Below are 12,356 nucleotides of genomic sequence, written 5' to 3' on the forward strand. Positions count from 1 at the left end.
CTGTAAATATTAGTATTTGTAACAAGGAGCATTCTTTACCTTTCAGGATGATAGTACTCTGGTGCTGACCCATTCCAATAAAAATATTTCCTTTTTTCCCCCTTGGTGTCTACTCTCGGCTGTCCCTTTTGGTCCCTTCTCTGCTGTGATACAACAACCACATATGCAGTGATATGTGAGGAGTACAGTGTGGTTGACCTCTGCATGCAGAGTTGTTTTGGGAGGGGTGTCATTTTTCCACAATATGTGAATGACTAATAATAGGGGTTTTTTTTCAGGTGCCATATCACTTGCTATTCTACTCCCAGAATTATAGTGTTTGTGTTTGGTGCCCCCTTGCAGTATGTCCAGTTTGGATTCCAGACTTGTTCTATTCAGTGTGGTAGTTCAATGGTTCCCATAACTACTCTGGACACATCTACAACAGGTGTGTGATGGTTGTTTTTTTTGGGGGGGGGCTCTTTGTTGTCAGCTGGTTGCAGAAAGACAGCCATTAGATTTGGCAATGGATTATGCTTTACAGAAGTAATGTATTTTAGAAAGATGGGTTGGTTGGTTGGTTGGTTGGTTGGTTTGTACTGTCACCTGTATTTTCCTGTATATTGTTGTACTTTATATTGCCATCTTGATCACAAAATCAAACTGCAATGCCACTTTTCTAAACTTAAACTGTGCCCTTGATGTGAGTGAAGCCTAGACATGCAAGTAATAGAAGTAAATCTGTTTGGTTCAAACAATTACACTTCAGCAAAAAAAAAAAAATAGCAGTAACATGAATGTTACATCAGTATTCTCTTGCATCATAACTTAGCCCTTTCCTTTTGCTTACTATGATCTGAATTATTTTGGATTTTTTTAAAAAAGAAAATGGGTGAGAGATGGAGCCTTCCATTTACTACATCTTTTTAATATTCTCATCAGTACAGTCATACCTCAGGTTACAGACGCTTCAGGTTGTGTTTTTTTCAGGTTACAAGCTGCTGAAACCCAGAAGTACCGGAACGGGTTACAGCTGGGTTTCGGCAGTCGCGCATGCACAGAAGCGCTATATCACGCTTTGCACATGCACAGAAGCACCAAATTGCAACCCGCATGTGCGCAGACGCACTGCTACAGGTTGCGAACGTGCATCCCGCACAGATCACGTTCTCGCTGAGAGTTGCCGTGGCTGATGTGTTGGGGTCAGAAATGAATATGAGTGTACAATCCTATGATTATGATTAAATGGTCGGAGCCTGGTCTTCTGTGCCCACTTCGTCAACAGAGTGGGGGAAAGGAGATTTTGTAGTCCTGCAGATATTGGGACGCATCAGCCCCAGACAGCATCACCAAACTGCCGGGGATTTGGGCAATATACTTCAACTGCATTTGGAACACCACAGGTTCCCTGTTCCTGTTTTACCTACGGCACTTCAGGATCTAGCTGAATCCAAAGTCTGGATTCAAATGTGGCCATCCTTAACCTTGGCCCATGGTAAAATGCTTAGATTCTGGTTGAGTATTTCTTGATAGCTACGCTAAAGCGATAAGTGTAGGAAAATCAAAGTTACCTTGAGGACATGGGGACCATGTCAGTTAAACCAGGTGAAGACTATCGGATAGATGTACTGAAAAGACTACATGGCAACAGACGGCACATAGGATGTGCCTGCATAGTGTAATGAGCCATCTAATAACCTGCACTGCCAGCAAATATGGCTTCATAAATGTTTAGGATTGAGGTATATGGAAAGTTCATGCTACAGGGTGTGGGATTTATTGCCCAAGCGTGGTTTTTCCAAGAAATTAGCCTCTCCCCTGTCTCAACTTACCTGAGATAACCTTGCCGGGTGGGGCCTGTGTTATTCTCCATCTGTGTAGATGGTCACTTGATTTGCACGTAGTTGACACTAGTAAAAGTTAGACCTTAAACTGCTGGTGAGAATTCGCCAACTATGCAGCAAATCCAACAAGAAGGCCCATTTCTTCTGCAGTTGTTTTCTTTCTGGTGGAGAGGCGATTGTTTTGAACCCTACAGCTCTCGTTGGATCGTCCTCTGTATCTGTCGCAACCAGCCACAATAAAAGTGGTGGTTCAGAGAAACGGCAAAAAGTGCTGGTGGGACCAATTTAGATTTACCTTTTTGGAGCGTTTGAATGGTGGCAGCTGCGACTAGTAGGGCGTTTGCACAGCTTATCCTAGTGATTTGACTTGCGGTAATTCTTGAAGGACACAAATTTGAGTATAATTGTACATAGCTCTAGTTACATCTAGATTGGAGTTCTGTTGCTTACTTTACATGGGGCCACTGCCTGAAAAGTGTTCAGAAACTTCTACACTGTGAGCTCTGACCAGAGACAGAGAGCAGGGATTTGGCACATGTTGTTTATTTCTGTTTCTGTAGCTCCCAGTCCATTTCCAGACCCAACTTAACCCCATTTTAAAGCTTTTCATCCAGTAGGAAAAGCTTGTCAAAACAATTCAATGTAGGTCTAACTCAATTTCCCCTTCCAGTAGTGTCAACTGGAATAAAATATTGTGGGGGCCCAGGTAAGCCTCGCCCTGTGTAATCAATCACATGATACAGTGCACACACACCATTTGAATGGGAATGCCCATCAACTTTGTGGGGGGCGGCCCCCTCAAATATTTTTTGTGGGGGCTGGAGCCCCCCACAGCCCCTAGGAGTTGGCTTCTATGTCCCCTTCCCCTCTGTTACATCAAAATGTGTTTTCAAGTTAGCAAGCTGGTATATATTTTTAAATATATATATATTTGCAAGAAACAGACAAAGGTATATGTAATAAACAGCTGCAGGAGGACATGAGCTGAGAACAAATAGACTAGACTATTAAAACATTGGGGAGTGAATCATTCCAAGCCACAACTGGGGGACAGAAACTACAGTCGTACCTTGGATCCCAAACGCTCTGGAATTCGGACATTTTGGTTCCCGAACACCGCAAACCCCATAAGTTATTGTTCCAGTTTGCGAGCGTTCTTTTGGAACCTGAGCGTCTGACGGGGCTTCCGCGGCTTCTTATTGGCTGCAGGAGCTTCCTGCAGCCAATCAGAAGCTGTGATTTGGTTTTTGAACGTTTTGGAAGTCGAACAGTTTGACTTCCAAGGTACGACTGTATTGCTGTGAAACTCACATCACATTGGAAGCTGTTAAATATGTCACAAACACCCAAAAAAGTGTTCAGCTACTATAGAGCTTAGGGAAACAGAGCATCAGAGCATCAGGTTTGCATGGTGAAGATCCCAGATTCAGTCCTTGCCATCTCCAGGTCGGACTGGTAATACGTCTGAATGAAATCCAGGAAAGCCACTACCAATCATTGCAGACAATACTGAGCTGTCTGAACCCAGGCAGCTTCCTCTGCTCTTAAAACTTCAGGGACCGTCTCTCAGACACATAAGTTTTGACATTCAAGCTTGTAGTACCACTGTTGTTTTATTTCCTCCTGCTACATCTGTAGGTCTGTGTTCTTATTTTGGAATAGTGAAGTAAAAAGGTAAAGGATTGGGCTGAGACCTGAGGCCAAAAAAATAAAATTTAAAAAGTGCCTGTAATTCTGGGAATGTGAAATCCAAACTCGAGGGATAACTCTGCTAAAGCAAACATGAGTTTTGCAGTGGCTTTATGACTAACAGATTTAATGCGGCAAACATTTACAAACTAGCGCCTGCTTTCTCTGATTAAACGATGGTTTTGGGGAGAAATGGGGTGAAGCAATAAATAAATATTTTTTAATCTTATTTTACACACAAGGCAAAAAGATGGAGGCCTTGTGTGGAGAAGCTTAGATCACCAAGGATAAGTGGTTATCTGGCAGGTTTTGGGGGGAAAGCAGTCTTTCCAGTATCCTCTTTCAAATGCTACTTCTAATAGTTACAGCAAGCACCAAGAGGCAGCCGGAAAGCTGTGTAAGCAGGATCTAACAAGTTTTTTTAATGCTTTCCTGTAACTGGGTTGAACGTGGTGCATTTGGCCATCCTAAGTTTCCACTGTGGGGAAGAAAGGTGAGGTGGAAATTGGATTACAAGATAAATACGATAGCTCCCACAGATCATTGGCCTCGTCATGATTCTTGTGGAACACTCTTCTTTTTGTTGAACACTCTTCTTTTAATCTCCCTGTCATCAGTACTAAACAGTAACTGCCTTTCCCCAAATATGCCCACTAGACCTCAGTCTGCAGAATTACAGGTGCCAACATAATACTCATTCCACACTTCTACGAAATCGTTCTTTCTTTTTGGCAGCAACACTTCGGAACTCCCTGCTTATGGACTCCAGGCAGGCAAGTTTGCTGTATTCCTTTTGTTGCCTGCTTAAACCATTTTTGTTTTAATTACATATGTTTCGTTTCTTTTTAGCTACTGTTGATTTTAACCATCTTTTGAACATATTTAAATGCAGGTTTTTAACTGTTTTTATCCATTATGTTAATCTTTTCATATGTTTGAAAACGGCTGATGGGTTTTTGCACAACCAAGCAGTATATAAATGTTGTTCAATAAAAGGAATCCCACTTTTCTCAATGGTGGTTTTCTCCTTGCTTAAAAATGGGAGAAGGGGGAGAAAAAGTTGTTCTTTCCTTGACTAGCTATGCTCATAGGGACTTTCCAAGGCACCATTATTAAGAGTCCAGAGGGGTGGTATAGATCCTTTGACACTAATCAAGATGCAATATTTTCTCGTAGCACTTTCTTAAGTTTGATTTTCTGTCGCTCTGCTCCCGTGTGTTCTGCCCGACGCTAACCAACAAATCATTTATCTCTTTAATAGGGCTGTGGGTGCCATTTATTAGCCGATAACTCTTGAGCGATTTGCGTCAGCAAGAGCAACAAATTGCTAATAAAGTGTGTAAGATAGGATTCTTTAAAAAAATGTGGGGGCTATGCTACCTGGGCAAGTCACTCTCCCCCACAATCACAAGATAACAAAGAAATGAACTTTAGTTCCCAGCTGCAACACTGGATCAGGTTTTAAAGAGAGGTACTGAGAAGGTCAGGGACGCGGGTGGCACTGTGGGTTAAACCACAGAGCCTAGCACTTGCCGTACAGAAGGTCGGTGGTTCGAATCCCCACGATGGGGTGAGCTCCTGTTGCTCAGTCCCTGCTCCTGCCAACCTAGCAGTTCGGAAGCACATCAAATAGGTACCACTTCGGCGGGAAGGTAAACGGCGTTTCTGTGCGCTGCTCTGGTACACCAGAAGCGGCTTAGTCATGCTGGCCACATAACCCGGAAGCTGTACGCCGGCTCCCTTGGCCAATAAAGCGAGATGAGCACCGCAACCCCAGAGTCAGCCACGACTGGACCTAATGGTCAGGGGTCCCTTTACCTTTACCATTTACTGACAAGGTCACCCGTGTTACAATTCCCAGAGTTTTCCTGCATAGAACTAGGGGTGTTTGAGAGTGGCTCAGCGTTTATTAACAGTTCCTCTCGTCCCCTAGGAAAAGCCACTCTCTAGAGCTCAGTCGGAGCAAACGTCCATTGAGTTTTCTGCAGACTGTCGTTTGTTCCTATTCAGCAATGAGCAGCGGGTTTTCCCCGGGGAAGTGGCGGGATGAAAGAAAACTTCTCAGACCCATGCCTAGAAATAATGGGGCAAACGGAAGAAATTGCATGTTAAACCCAAGTGTGGATGAGTGTATTGTCTGCACTGACTGGTCCTCTAGGATTTCAGACACAGATCTCTCCCATCCCTGCCTGGAGATGCTGGGGCTTGAACCTGGGACCTTCTGCATGCAAAGCAGATGCTCCGCCACTGAGCCATGGTCCTTCCCTACCTTTCTGAGCTCCAGGTCTTTTCTGCTGGACCCCAGATCTCCTGCATTCTCCCTCCGCTTTTAATTTTATTTTAAACCAATTATTATCACTATAAAAGGGACGCGGGTGGCGCTGTGGTCTAAACCACAGAGCCTAGGACTTGCCGATCAGAAGGTTGCGGTTCGAATCCCTGCGACGGGTTGAGCTCCCATTGCTCGGTTCCTGCTCCTGCCAACCTAGCAGTTCGAAAGCACGTCAAAGTGCAAGTAGATAAATAGGTACCGCTCCGGTGGGACGGTAAACGGCGTTTCCGTGCGCTGCTCTGGTTCGCCAGAAGCGGCTTAGTCATGCAGGCCACATGCCCCGGAAACTGTACGCCGGCTCCCTCGGCCAATAAAGCGAGATGAGCGCCACAACCCCAGAGTCGTCCGCGACTAGACCTAACAGTCAGGGGTCCCTTTGCCTTTATTATCACTATGCCATTCTGGAAAGCTCAGGGCTGGATGGATCCCAGCCACCAACCATCTTTAATTAGTTCCGGGAGCTTACATTGTAATGAAGGTAAAGGTACCCCTGCCCGTATGGGCCAGTCTTGCCAGACTCTAGGGTTGTGCGCTCATCTCACTCTATAGGCCGGGAGCCAGCGCTGTCCACAGACACTTCCGGGTCACGTGGCCAGCGTGACAAGCTGCATCTGGAGAGCCACTGCAGCACACGGAACGCCGTTTACCTTCCTGCTGGTAAACGGTCCCTATTTATCTACTTGCACCCGGGGCTGCTTTCGAACTGCTAGGTTGGCAGGCGCTGGGACCGAACGACGGGAGCGCACCCCGCCGCGGGGATTCGAACCACTGACCATGTGATCGGCAAGTCCTAGGCGCTGTTTTACCCACAGCGCCACCCGCGTCCCCAACATTGTAATAGCTACATATAAATTAGCGTATGCAATTTATATGCAAGTCTTTTTAGGTACATAGAAGCACCTTTGCTGAGAAGGAATTTCAAACATAAAAGTATCGCTGCTAAGCAGAGGTTGGGTGGCCATCTGTCATGGATGATTTAGCTGAGATCCCTGCATTGCAGGGAGTTGGACTGGACTAGATGACCCTTGGCCCCTTCCAACTCTAATTCTATGTTTCATCTTAATGGGCCCTTGTGGGGAAGATCTTGCTCAGATTAAGCCACTCAGTCAAAACTCATTGCGATAATTGTTGATGGTTTTTACGGTGGGTTGCTTTTCTTGTGGTTCTTGCCACTTAGAACAGCTTCTGCTCTGGGCGGGGGGGGGGAGGGACAGGATATGAGTTTTTTTATAAAAAATAAACAACTTTTAAAATATCTCCCCAAGTGGCATTTGTGTTTGTTTTATGCCAGTCACCAAGCAGCCACCAGGAGGCATCGTTTAACAAGAGCAAAATGGCAAAGAGAAGGTTTGCTTCTTGCAACAGGTACATAGCTTCTCTTTAAGCTGCCTCTGTTCTTTGAATCTCACCAGAAGAAAACTTAATGCTTCTCTTTTTCTTTTAATCTCACAACTTCAATGGTTATTTTTAATAAGGATGAGGAGGATATTAATGAATCGCCTTTCACTGAAATGTCAAGGTGATTGTCAATCATACAATAGAAGCAATTACGGTAAATATAGGTTTCTGAGCAATTGAAACAAACACCCATGAAACGTTTATTGGAACAAGAGTATCTTCAATTGTTTCTGGAAAGTACAAATAGTGGGTGTTACCACTATATGATGTCATGAGGGTAATAATAATAATAATAATAATAATAATAATAATAATAATTTATTATTTATATCCCGCCCATCTGGCTGGGTTTCCCCGAGCCACTCTGGGCGGCTTCCAACAAAGTAATAAAATACAGTGGTCTCTTAAACATTAAACATCCCCAGCCGATGTGGACAGACTCCTCCGAGCTGGAAAGCCCACCACTTGTCCTCTCGACCCGTGCCCGTCTTGGCTGATTAGAGCATGTCCAGACGAGGTGCGGGCCCCCCTGGGGGATATCATCAATTTGTCCCTTGGCACCGGGACATTCCCAGGGGAACTGAAGGAGGCAGTGGTGCGTCCGCTCTTAAAGAAAACATCATTAGATCCCTTAGATCTATCCAATTACCGCCCAGTTTCGAATCTTCCATTCCTGGGTAAGCTGATTGAGAGAGCGGTTGCTGAACAGCTTGGTAGGTTTCTGGATGAAACATCGGCTCTGGATCCATTCCAGTCCGGCTTCCGCGCTGGTCATGGGACCGAGACGGCTCTGGTCGCCCTAACAGATGATCTTCGTAGACAGCTGGATCGAGGCGGGTCGGGGCTGCTGATTCTTCTAGATCTGTCAGCAGCTTTCGACATGGTCGATCACGAACTTCTGGACCACCGCCTCGCCGACGTGGGGATCCAGGGCACAGTCCTTCAATGGCTGCGCTCGTTTCTCTCTGGTCGGGGACAGAGGGTGGCGCTTGGGGGGGAACTGTCATCCCGCCACTCCTTGGTGTGTGGAGTGCCTCAGGGTGCGATTCTCTCCCCGATGCTTTTTAACATCTTTATGCGCCCCCTCGCCCAGCTTGTCCGGAGTTTTGGGCTGGGCTGCCATCAGTATGCTGATGACACCCAACTCTATCTGTTGATGGATGGCCATCCTGACTCGGCCCCAGACACACTGATCAGATGCTTGGAAGCTGTGGCTGGATGGTTACGTGGGAGCCGGTTGAAGTTAAATCCTTCGAAGACAGAGGTCCTCTGGCTGGGACGGGACGATATGGGATTGAGGGGGCAACTCCCATCTCTTGCGGGGGTGCAATTAGTGCCAGCACCGTCCGTTAAGAGTTTGGGTGTAATCTTCGATACCTCCCTCTCCATGGAGGCGCAGATTGCAGCTATAACAAAGGCGGCATTTTTTCATCTCCGCCAAGCTAAGCAATTGGCCCCTTACCTCTCTCGCCCTGACCTAGCCACTGTGATCCACGCGACGGTCACCTCCAGACTGGATTATTGTAACTCGCTCTACGTGGGGCTGCCCTTGAGACTGACCCAGAAACTCCAGCGGGTGCAGAATGCCGCAGCGAGACTCCTTATGGGGTCTTCGCTGCGAGATCATATCCATCCGGTGCTGTACCAGCTGCACTGGCTCCCGGTGGAGTACAGGATCAGGTTTAAGGTGCTGGTTTTAACCTTCAAAGCCCTATACGGCCTAGGACCCTCGTATCTACGGGACCGCCTCTCCTGGTATGCCCCACAGAGGAACTTACGGTCCTCAAATAAAAACATCTTGAAGGTCCCAGGCCACAGACAGGTTAGGCTGGCCTCAACTAGAGCCAGGGCTTTTTCGGCTGTGGCTCCAACCTGGTGGAACGCTCTGTCACAAGAGACAAGGGCCCTGCAGGACTTGACATCTTTCCACAGGGCCTGCAAGACAGAGCTGTTCCACCAGGCCTTTGGTTAGGGCACAGCCTGACTCCCTCCTTTGGCAATCTTTACAATACTTTAGTTTATGGTTGCCATCAATTTTGATTTTAATTAATTCTTATGATGTTTTTATAATGTTGCACTATTTTAGTGTTGTTAGCCGCCCTGAGCCCGGCTTCGGCTGGGGAGGGCGGGATATAAATAAAATTTATTATTATTATTATTATTATTATTATTATTATTATTATTAAAAGCTTGCCTAAACAGGACTGCCTTCAGATATAATAATAATAATAATAATAATAATAATAATAATAATAATAATAATTTATTATTTGTACCCCGCCCATCTGGCTGGGTTTCCCCAGCCACTCTGGGCGGCTTCCACAGAAACCAAAAAACACTAAAATATCATACATTAAAAGCTTCCCTGAATAGGGCCACCTTAAGATGTCTTCTGAATGTCAGGTAGTTGTCCATCACCTTGACATCCAATGGGAGGGCATTCCACAGGGCGGGCGCCATCACCGAAAAGGCCCTCTGCCTGGTTCCCTGTAGCTTCGCTTCTCGTAATGAGGGAACCGCCAGAAGGCCCTCAGCGCTGGACCTCAGTGTCCGGGCAGAACGATGGGGGTGGAGACGCTCCTTCAGGTATACTGGGCCGAAGCCGTTTAGGGCTTTAAAGGTCAACACCAGCACTTTGAATTGTGCTCGGAAACGTACTGAGAGCCAATGTAGGTCTTTCAAGACCGGTGTTATATGGTCTCGGCGGCCGCCCCCAGTCACCAGTCTAGCTGCCGCATTCTGGATTAGCTGTAGTTTCCGAGTCACCTTCAAAGGTAGCCCCACGTAGAGCGCATTGCAGTAGTCCAAGCGGGAGATAACTAGAGCATGCACCACTCTGGCAAGACAGTCTGCGGGCAGGTAGGGTCTCAGCCTGCGTACCAGGTGGAGTTGGTAGACAGCTGCCCTGGATACAGAATTGACCTGCGCCTCCATGGACAGCTGTGAGTCCAAAATGACTCCCAGGCTACGCACCTGGTCCTTCAGGGGCACAGTTACCCTATTCAGGACCAGGGAGTCCTCCACACCAGCCCGCCTCCTGTCCCCCAAAAACAGTACTTCTGTCTTGTCAGGATTCAACTTCAATCCATTAGCCGCCATCCATCCTCCAACCGCCTCCAGGCACTCACACAGGACCTTCACCGCCTTCACTGGTTCTGATTTGAAAGAAAGGTAGAGCTGGGTATCATCTGCATATTGATGGACACCCAGTCCAAACCCCCTGATGATCTCTCCCAGCGGCTTCATATAGATGTTAAAAAGCATGGGGGAGAGGACGGAACCCTGAGGCACCCCACAAGTGAGGGCCCAAGGGTCTGAACACTCATCCCCCACCACCACTTTCTGAACACGGCCCAGGAGGAAGGAGCGAAACCACTGTAAAACAGTGCCCCCAGCTCCCAACCCCTCTAGACGGTCCAGAAGGATGTTATGGTCGATTGTATCAAAGGCCGCTGAGAGATCCAGCAGAACTAGGAAACAACTCTCACCTTTGTCCCTAGCTCGCCGGAGATCATCAACCAGTGCGACCAAGGCAGTTTCAGTCCCATGGTGAGGCCTGAACCCTGATTGGAAGGGATCCAAATGGTCCGCATCCTCCAGGCGTGCCTGGAGTTGTTCAGGAACCACACGCTCAATCACCTTGCCCAAGAATGGAAGATTTGAGACTGGGCGATAGTTGGCCATACTGGCCGGGTCTAAAGATGGTTTTTTAAGAAGCGGTTTAATGACCGCCTCTTTCAGCGGATCTGGGAATGTTCCCTCACAGAGGGAAGCATTCACCACCCCGCAGAGCCCATCGCCCAGCCCTTCCCGGCTTGCTTTTATTAGCCAGGATGGGCAAGGATCAAGGAGACAGGTGGTTGGTTTCACGCGTCCAAGCAGCCTGTCCACATCCTCGGGGGTAACGGATTGAAATTGATTCCATGCAACTTGACCAGACAGGGCTCTAGCACTCTCCCGCCCCGGCCCTGCTCCCACGGTGGAGTCTACTTCTTCCCGAATCTGAGCGATTTTATCTGCAAAAAACTTTGCAAAATCGTTGCAGGAGATCTTGGGGTCTTTACAAGGCCCCGGTGGTAAAGGTGGTTCCGTTAAATTGCGGACCACCTGAAAGAGTCTCCTGCTACTATTTTCTGCAGATGCAATAGAGGCGGTGAAGAAAGTCTTCTTCGCCGTCGCTATCGCCACTTGGTAGGCTCGACGTTGAGCTCTAACCTGTGTCCGGTCAGATTCGGAGTGAGTTTTCTGCCACCGACGCTCTAGCCGTCTCAGCGATTGTTTCATCACCCTCAGCTCCGAAGAAAACCACGGGGCTGTCCGGGCTCCATGCAATCGGAGAGGGCGCTTCGGAGCCAGACAGTCGATAGCCCTGGTTAACTCCGCATTCCAGCGGGCCACCAGATGTCTTCTAAAAGTCTGGTGGTTGTTGTTCTCTTTGACATTTGGTGGGAGGGCGTTCCGCAGGGTGGGTGCCACCACCGAGAAGGCCCTCTGCCAGGTTCCCTGTAACTTGGCTTCTCGTAGTGAGGGAACCGCCAGAGGGCCTTGGCACTGGACCTCAGTGTCTGGGCAGAATGATGGGGGTGGAGACACTCCTTCAGGTATACTGGGCCGAGGCCATTTAGGGCTTTAAAAGTCAGCACCAACACTTTGAATTGTGCTTGGAAACGTACTGGGAGCCAGTGTAGGTCTTTCAAGACCAGTGTTATGTGGTCTCGGCGGCTGCTTGCCCTGCACATATTGTTGGACTTCAGCTTCCATCATCCCAGGCCATTGGCCATGCTGGTTCAGGCTGGTGGGTGGTGCAGCTGCCACAGAAAAAAATAAAAATAAGAATGCCTTAATCCAGGACCAGAGGTGCTTGTGATGATCCACCCTACAAATGCAATTCACAATCCATGGAACTCGCCAAACCTGATCTTCCAGCATGCCCACTCAAGAGCATACAGTCTCTGCCTCTCAGCATCTGCCCACCTGACTTCCAAATAGGCGTCATACCAAACCTTCCTTTCCAGATCTGGCTAGTGACCAGGGATGCGGACTTATAAAAAATATTGGGGGGGCCCGGGAAAGCTCGTGAAATGTAAATAAGCTCATGAATATGCAAATAAGCT

Source organism: Podarcis vaucheri (assembly GCF_965113315.1).
Source record: "Podarcis vaucheri genome assembly, chromosome: 15".
NCBI lineage: Eukaryota > Metazoa > Chordata > Lepidosauria > Squamata > Lacertidae > Podarcis > Podarcis vaucheri.